The following is a 10,434-nucleotide window of genomic DNA, read 5'->3' on the forward strand; positions in this document are numbered from 1 at the left end:
ATAAATTTAAAAATGTCGCTATTTACTAGTTTGGTAATGTATTTTGATATATATCGGAAGAAAAAAAACACCAATACATAACTTTCTTAGAAAAAGCGCAATGTTGTCAGCTGTATTGTACAAGTTAACTACACAATGTGTCAATATTATTTTTTATCAGAGTTTAATTGGGAATATATTGGAAAATGTTTATGAATGCTTATTGACTTAATGGATATAATTTAATTTAAATGAAGTCATCAAATAGTTATTACAGTTGCCAAGATTATAATTTAATTCGCCACACGCGCGTTTCGTATACATAAGACAAATCAGTGACGCTCAAATCGAAATAGTAATCAAACCAAACAAGTCAATGCCCATGCTACGTCAATCTTTAAAGACCCAAATGTTGCAAAACACCTATCCGACCTCCATGACAAATATGTTGTTGTCCCCGCAGATAAAGCCCCAAATAACATCGTTTTTGTGTGTAAAAGTCATTACATCAACTGTTTGATAAAAGAATTAGGTATTGACAATTCACTTGGAAACTCAACATATACCCTCACGACACTTACCAAAGAGGAAATACTGGATAATCATAGGTCTGTTCTATGTTCCTTTGGAATTGCAACCAAAGATCACTGTATTGGATACCTAAACTACATAAGTGTCCTTACAAACAACGGTATATTGCTGGGTCTTCCAAGTGCTCCACGAAACCTCTTTCTAAATTATTAACATCTATTTTATCAGCAATCAAAGACGGGCTTCAAAGTTATTGTGAAACTGCCTATTCTAGAGGTGGCGTGAATCAGATGTGGATACTTAAAAATTCAAAAGATCTTTTAGAGTACATACAATCTAACTCTCTTTCATCTTGTAACAGTATTAAAACATTTAACTTTTCTACTCTTTACACAAGTAATCAACATGTTCCACATTCCAAACTAAAAGACAAATTGAAAGAGTTGGTATTACTTTGCTTCATAAAAAAGAATGACCAACGTAGATACAAGTATCTTGTCTTTGGGAGGGATAAACCCTACTTTGTAAAGAATCACTCTGATTCAAACAAAAAAATCTCTGAAACTGATATTATCAAGATGCTTGATTTCTTGATTGACAACATATTTGTTACGTTCGGAGGACGTGTTTTTTAACAGACTGTCGGCATTCCAATGGGAACAAACTGTGCCCCTCTACTCGCCGACTTGTTTCTTTATTATTATGTGGCTGACTTCATGCAGGAACTTCATAGGAAGAAAGATAAGAAGTTAGCAATATCATTTAACTCTACTTTCCGCTATATAGATGATGTTTTTTCACTAAACAATTCAAAATTTGGTGACTATGTGGAACGCATCTATCCAATCGAACTAGAGATAAAGGATACTATAGATACAGTTAAGTCGGCTACATATCTTGACTTACATCTAGAAATTGACAATGAGGGTCGGTTGAAAACAAAACTTTACGACAAAAGAGATGATTTCAGCTTTCCAATTGTGAACTTTCCATTTTTAAGTAGCAACATTCCAGCAGCACCTGCATACGGGGTATATATCTCCCAATTGATACGATATTCCCGTGCTTGCATTTCCTATCATGATTTTCTTGATAGAGGTTTGCTGCTCACAAGGAAGCTATTAAACCAAGAGTTCCAAATGGTGAAGTTGAAATCATCCCTTCGTAAATTTTACGGACGCCATCACGAGTTGGTTGACCGTTATGGAATAACCGTTTCACAAATGATATCGGATATGTTCCTTACGTCCAAACTACAATCCCCTTCCCTTTCATGAATATGACCTACCGAATTAGACTATTTACCGGATTTGTAATCACATAAGCAGCACGACGGGTGCCACATGTGGAGCAGGATCTGCTTACCCTTCCGGAGCACCTGAGATCACCCCTAGTGTTTGGTGGAGTTCGTGTTGTTTATTCTTTAGTTTTCTATGTTGTGTCATGTGTACTATTAGATTTATGAGTTTGACTGTCCCTTTGGTATCTTTCTTCCCTCTTTTAAAGAGCATTGAGGTCCCAAAATTCCAAAACGTTGTGTCAAATACGACTAAGGGAATTCATTCCTGGGATAAGAAAGTCCTTAGTTTTTCGAAACATTCAAAGATTTTTTAACAGGAAATTTATAAAAAAAACTATCCTATAATTGATATTCATTTTAAATAAAGGCAACAGTAGTATACTGTTGTTCAAAAATCAATAAATCGAAAGAGAAAAAAACAAATCCGTGTTACAAACTGAAACTGAAGGAAACGTATCAAATATAAGAGAACTACGACACAACAGAGACACAACACCGAAATGTAACACACGCAGAAATGAATTATAATGTAACAATGGCCATTTTCCCGACATGGTACAGGGCATTTTATGAAACAATGTTTGGTTGAACATGGTTTTGTGGCATGCCAAACCTCTCGTTTTAAAGGCAGTGTTAATTATAACATTAAAATGACAACATTACATGACAGAGTTACAATAAATAAACAGATAAATGGGAGAAAAAATAGGACAGAGAAACAAACGAATTATAGTCACCAAAAGGTAGCAGGTTAGAAAATATTTTTATACACCAGACGCGCGCTACGTGCGAAGTGCTGAATTAACATTTTGCAAGTAAGAGACATTTGCTCTCATTTGTCTTCTGCTGTATGTTCAGACTTATGTTCTGGATCTAAAAATATAAAGTTTTAGGCAAATAAAACTAAATATAATTGGATACTTACAGACTCATGTTTTAAACAATTGCACATACATGTCTCATGTTATAGATACTGAAACATTTAATTATTAAATAAAAAATGAGGTTAAATATTTAAGAAAATAACGGTACGAAACAATTATTTTTTCACATTTTTTAAATACTGACATCATTATTTCGTTCAACTTTTCCGTATACAATTCCTTATCAAATTATGGAATCCCTTGTCGTCCCATTGAAACTAGATTTGGTGATGATTTAAGGTAGATTCATGATATACTGTCATCATGGGTTGTACAATCGCAGTTCAAAATTGGTCTAGTTACTTGCTAGGTCCAGTAAGACCGTTTTTTGGCCCCAAAATATAGCAGTTTTACAAAATTGTTAAAATGTAAACTTTTAGTTATTTATTGGATAGTAAAATGCTTCTGCTACATAAATATGGGCTGTTTTTGACAAACTATGCACAAATATCGGGTACATGTACTAGTACCATTAAGTCATGCTAAATTACTGAAACATTCACAATTCTAGCATTTTAAGTACATTTTATACGGTTTCAGTGTAAAACGAAAGTTGCCGCCTTCGTGTTCATCCTTAATATTGAACTGTAAGTTGTATTTGATGGTAATGCATAACATATATAAAAGTTGAGGATAAACACGGATGCGGCCACTTTCATTTTTGAGAAAAAAAACCATCTGAAAAGTGACGTTTTTTTGCACATTTGATAGATATTTCATATTTGAGCTTAAATCGGATCGTTTTTAATGACTAAACTAGTTAAAATCTTTCACATAAACCAATTGAATCAAATGAAATAGACACTTAAGTGTTTAAAAACTGGTCGAAATCTTTCGTCAGATGAACCTGAAATTTGAGGCCAAAACATTTCCTTAACGGATCTACTCCTTTGCAAATTTGAAGACACAGATTTTTGGATTGTTTAATTAAATAAAGATAACTTGGTGATTTATTGTATTATTCAAAATACTTAAACAAATTTTCTCATTTTGGTTTTTAGAACAATTTTTTCGATTGAACCATTTAACATGTTTAAGGGGATAACTCATTAAGTAAAAAAATATACCGGTTTGATAGGAAATTGTTTTATTTTTACTTGTAGCAAGAAAACAAGTTCGGTGACACCATTTTTTTTATTTTTTATTTTCATAAAACATATAAAAGAACCTTTATTCTTACTTTTTATCTAAAAATTCTATTTCACAAATAAGTTTTTTCATGAACAATCTAACCAAATTTAGGCAATGTTTTAAGACTCAAAGCTTGAAAAATAGCACGGTCACCCATACTTTTTATTATATTTTTGAAGAAAGCATAGTGAAAACTTTATTTTGGCAGATTATAAGATAATTCTGTCTCAAAAAGTCTATATTTAAGACCTATAGGTGACCTTCTGCTGTTGTCTTTTTTATGTTTGGTTTGTTGTCTATTTGACACACACCCCATTTCCATTCTGAATTTTTATACTTTTGATCTTCCTTAAGCGCAGTGTAAGTTTAAAATCCATAGAGTTTAAAATGTGTATATGCTGCTTTTTCGCTTGGTACGCTGTATTAAGAGCAAAGCATGGTCGGCTTCGGGTGGGTATAATGTCTTCTTGCGACATGTTACCATGTGAACTAGCACGTTTAAGATACGTCACAAAGTGTCTGTTTTATATATTATTAGAACATGTACAAAGCAGGGTTAATATCAATATAACATTAACATGTTCGCTTTCTGAATATGCATATATTTTGACACTGGGCACTAAGGAGCCATCCATAATCATCATAATCATTGATACAATTCCTTTTTGTATATGAATGTGAAAACAAAATAACAAGGACATTATATAAATCTTTCTTTGAATTGACAACAAATAAAAATCAAACAGATATACTTCGTGCTATTCTAAGTATTATGTGTTCAGTTAGTATTATTGTTAATACGATTAAATTCATGATAATAACATCAAATTTCAAATATTTTTTTCTTTGAATTTGCTTTACTTTTATACACTTAAATGAAGAATCATGATTCATGTAATGCAATACGAATATTAAAAATCTGTTCCGTTTAGTTTAACAACTGTCAAAGTGAAAGACTAGATAAAAATGTGCACGAGGTTAGCTACCCCCATAAGTTGAATACCATCAACAAATGTTTATATCAGCTATTTAACCTTCTCGTATATTTTTCTGAGTAAACTCTCATATCTCCTCTTTACACGTAAATTCATATAAAATATTTGATTTGTATGCCCCACCTACGATAGTAGAGGGGCATTATGGTTTCTGGTCTGTGCGTCCGTTCGTTCGTTCGTTCGTTCGTTCGTTCGTCCGTCTGTCCCGCTTAAGGCTAAAGTTTTTGGTCGAGGTAGTTTTTGATGAAGTTGAAGTCCAATCGACTTCAAACTTGGTACACATGTTCCCTATGATATGATCTTTCTAATTTTAATGCCAAATTAGAGATTTTACCCCAATTTCACGGTCCACTGAACATAGAAAATGACAGTGCGAGTGGGGCATTCGTGTACTGAGGACACATTCTTGTTTATTTTTTTTTTCATTCTTTGAAATAAAATATAGTGAAACACATGTAAGTCCATAGGGACAAAAGCATCACGTTTTAATATCAAAAATATGAAAAATGTATCTGCGTACTGAAAGGTCCAGGTGATCTTTATGTTTATATCAGCTACTTAACCTTCTCGTATATTTTTCTGAGTAAGCTCTCATATCTCCTCTTTACACGTAAATTCATATAAAATATTTGATTTTTTATTTATTTTTCATTCTTTGGAACAAAATATAGTGAAACACATGTACGTCCGTAGGGACAAAAGCATCACGTTTTAATATAAAAAATATGAAAAATGTATGTGCGTACTGAAAGGTCCAGGTGATCTTTATTTTATCACTTCGTGTCCGTCGTCCGGCAAAAACATATTCAGCAAATTTAAAACCTCTACAAATAAGTCAACATGCTCAATATTTTCTAATTTCCGAACATCTTTTACAAAAATATCTTAAAAGATTTATTTTACTGTGGCAAAATACACTTAAACTAAGCCACAATTTTTGAAATGGTTTCTTAATTGAAATATCATCGGATTAGCCTAGCTGTCAACTGACATGGCCACGCGTGCTACACATAGAGCATAAGGACTTATTGCAGAGGTCTATTGGATAATTGTTAAAAAAAAATCACTTCAAATGGTCACGACTTAAAAAACCGAATTAAACTAATGGTAAAGGGTCTTCAGTAATTATATTGAGCCTACAACTGAATGACCTCGTTTTTAACTTAACCACTGCGGCGAATGAAACTAAACTTGTTCAAAGTCATTTTTAGGGGATCCTATACTATTTATTATGATGTACGTTAACCTTATTGTACATGATTACCAAACCAAAGTACAGGTAAGCGACACAAGCCTCTAGTTATATCGTTGGTTTTCCGGATTGAATTGGTTTTTCATTCATTAGTTATTGCTGTTCGGTACGGGCCCAAACTTCGTGTTGAAGGCCGGTCTTTGACTTACTATTGTTTATTTTTTACATATTTAGACTTTGATGTAAAATTGTTTAATTGGCTCTTATACCACATCTTCTTATATCTGTTATTAGATTGCAAAGGTATGATACTATCCAGGGGAAAAACACGTACACAATTTTGATATATCTTGATTGGAAGTTGTATTTCCAATTGATAGATTTAGGCTCACGATATTTCAGACCTTTCGATAACACATTTCGTAGAGAAGTGTTATTAACAATGTTGAGGTCACCGGTAATAACGTGACCAGCCGGATGATATGTGAATTGGGAACTAGCAATCAGGAGGTTTAGACTTGAAGTTGTCAATATCGAGATCCTGCAAAACGTGTTTGTAATTGAACATTTTAGTTGCAATAGGTTTGGTATAGGTATAATAAATGATTGGTACAGACTGGTATTTTCGATTGAACTTAATTATGATGAAGGATATTGCCTAAGTTGACGCCATCTAGACCTTTGTTGGCAAAAGAGAGATAAAGGGACGATCTTTTCTCTTTTTCATCGTTTCCAATGCAGACTGGCTTGAACAGTCTGTGACTTACAATATTCGAAATTATAGCTTCAAGTTTGTATTGGTTTGAATGAGAGTTTGTAACAGTGTATTCCAAACATAAATTGAACAGAGAATGACGTTTTGAAAGGGGTTATGAAAAAAGTTTCGTGCGAATGTGATGAATACCTTACGGCTTTTGTATAAATGTCAGCAAGTTATAAATAGAGACATCATGCAGAGAAGGTGATGTATAATGACGATGACCACGACTGCGTCTACGTCGAGAAGTCGAGTTGAAAATATTTATCACATTAACCGAGTTACACGTAGGACTAAATAGAATACCTATACCATCAATTTTGTCATTGCAACCATAAGGTGTCGCAGTTCCCAATTGTCTAAACCAGTAGTCCTCTTTTCGTCTATAAACAATTTTTTGCAGGAATTAAACGACAAAATTGTTTTCTGGCAAAATTTGAAAAAGAAATGTATCATCTGAACTGGCAAGACTTTTCGCCGTATTAATTATTAAAAACCTTGTGCTTACATTCAGGCTATTTTTTAACGATGATGTTTCAGATTTACTTTAAAATATGTTTCTTCTTTGCAATTTAACAGGGAATTTTTAAGGACAACATGTGCAAATACACTCAATGATTTTTACCTACTAGCGTTTTCAATCGTGTTTTAGGGTACCCCAAAACTGGTCATATTCAAATACTCTAACATAAAATGAAACGGAGAATTTCCTAAAGACTTTGGAAGATGATGCATGGACCCCTACCATTTCAATGATGTAAATACAAGAAAATTAAACGAGAGGAAAATTTTGGTATTACATGTACCAAGGCCTACCCCCCTAAAGTAAAATAACATATTGTATCGTAATGGAAATACATAAAATTATATGACTGCGAGAACTAATCCCATATTTGTGCTTGTTTTTTTGTTCATAGCCAGAATAGACATACTTTGAGTTCTAACGAACAGAGAGAGAGGGAGAATTTGCCAGAAATATATCAGAGGGACAATCAAACTCATAGATCGAAAATAAACTGTCAACGCCATGGGTAAAAATGAAAAAGACAAACAGAAAGTTCGCTACAGAGCTGGTCTTTATAAATCTTCTTAAGTTAAGAATTCTTAATGTCATACGATAGATTAGCTACGATAAGATATATTAACTGAAATGTAAGTGGTTTTATCGCTATTTTGTGCATTTTTCCTTTGATCTTGAGATGGAAAAATATCGCTAGAAACTAAGGTCGCACATGGCATTGCTAATGAAATTGACAACGTCGTCGTAGGTAAAATAGCGATAAACAGATAATCATTGGTCATCTCATCTCAACTCGATTTCTTTTCTCGCTTTCGCTATACCGGCTCAAAGATAATCTATAATTATTTATGTCAGCCCCGACTTATATACATTTGAAACGTGTATGTACCAATAACTAAAATTGGTAATTCAATGGCACGTTCAAAGTCTGTTCAACTCGTTATGCCGCCATTATGAGCTTTCTAAAGCAAAGAAAACCATGCTGTGCTCCCTCTGAACAATTCTCGCTACAATGAAGACTCATTGGTGCCACCTTCGGCTCGACTGTTGTCTCCTCTATGGTCGGGTTGTTGTCGCTTTGACACATTCCCCATTTCCTTTCTTAATTTTATTAAGGTTTCTTCAAATTGACGGATATGAATTTACCTTTGAAGCTTTCTTAACGTGATTGCTACACAATGATTTAGGCAGGGACCAGTCGAAGGTTAAATGTGAATGAAGCTGAGATGATTAACAAGAGACTGAAATGTTCATATAATCATCAACATAATATGTATGTATAAAGATAGATTTGTCAAGAAGTGACAAATTTTACTACATGTGATACGATATCACGATTAAATACCTTAACTAAAGTGGTTTTATGCATATCAGCCCTGATTTCTATACAGTTGAAACGTTTATGTGCCACTCACTGAAATAAGTATTTCGATAGTCACGTGCAAAGTATGAAAGAGAGATTTTTGTGTTGATGCTGGTCTTTGTCGTATTCTAAAGTCATTATCGAATGTAAATGGAATCTTTGATTATTCAAAGTTTCCAGATGATGAATATGAATAAACTGTACATTACTGTTACAGGGATTTCTATTATTCAAAAACCAAACCTTGTAATAACATTTTCAAAAACAAAATATATGACGTGCAAACAAATTATGTTTAGAAAGAATACATCTGTTAAGTTGAAGAAAATGTAAAGTATACAATGTATGAAGGCATGTACAATAACAGAATAACAAAAACAAAATTAACATAATGGATTCTTAATAACAGTCAATTTATTTCACATAACGTCTATGTTAAAAATCACTTTAGCGTAGTTTATATATGGTATATTTGTATATAGAATAAATCGTACCGGAATGAACAAAGTTAATCGTTGCAGATCAAGCATTATGTTTTTCATCTTTGCATATTACATATCTGTTTCTCCAATTGCGGCTGAAAATATATTATAAATTAAATACATTACTAAATTTATCACAAACAAATATATATCATATTCTTTTAATAATCAAAACAATCTTATATCATTAACAATTTTCTCTGATATAATGGTTTAGCTTTTATTTCAAAATCAAATGGAATTGTCATTTATGTCATCAAAAATTCTGATTTAAAATGATTTTCACCTGTAATATTCTTACATTTAGCCACTTTGTCTTTCAAGTTATTTCAAGATATTTTAGCATAAATATATACTAAGAATCATTTTTATACCAAGAATATACACTTTGATAATTGAAAGAATTTGTAAAATCAAAGGCCTTTTTTCAAGAATGCGTTTATTGGCTACATAATATACACACATAATAATGTATTGTTTTTTCTAGGACTACATGTGTGTACACGTTTTCTTTCAATGCTATCAACAAGTGCCTCAGAATTAACTACTATCAAACAAATAATTATGACATTTTTTTTATAGATAGATAGATATTGTATTGTCACAAAACCGTGCAGGTACAACAGAGAAGTTAAAAAAATATTTTCCTAAAAATGACAATGCATAATAAATGCATACAATTTTGGATGAGAAAACAAATAAAAGAAAATGAATATTCTTATACAGTCAAATGAAATGTTCAAATTGTATAAAGAAATTTTCTACGTGTATAAATATGATATATTATGGTTGTGTAGAAGAAAGCATGTAAGAAAACAGTAGAATTAACTATTTATTAGTGTAACACATTCTTTGGATGTTTTCAGATAATTAACGTGCTTTGAATAGTGTGTCATATGTTGCACTGATTTTTTTCCTCTTCAGCATTGGATGTCCCTCTGATATATTGTGCCCTTTCTTTTCCAAACCGTCCCAGGTTATCTTTTTAAATTTTGAGTTGTCTCATTGTCACTCATCTTCTTAAATCTAATATTAAGTACGGAGTTAGGCACCTGCTACCATGTTTAACCTCGCCACTTTTTATGTATGTGCCTGTTCAACCTCAGGACCATGTAAAAATTGATGGTTGTTTGTTGCAATATATCATATTTTTTTATTTGTTCTTTATTTTGTAAATACATTAGACCGTTATTTTTTTGTTGGATTTTGTTTTACATTTGCTATTTGGGTGCCTTCTAATATGTTAATAGCTGACTATGTC

This window comes from Mytilus edulis, chromosome 14 (genome assembly GCF_963676685.1).
Source record: "Mytilus edulis chromosome 14, xbMytEdul2.2, whole genome shotgun sequence".
Lineage (NCBI taxonomy): Eukaryota > Metazoa > Mollusca > Bivalvia > Mytilida > Mytilidae > Mytilus > Mytilus edulis.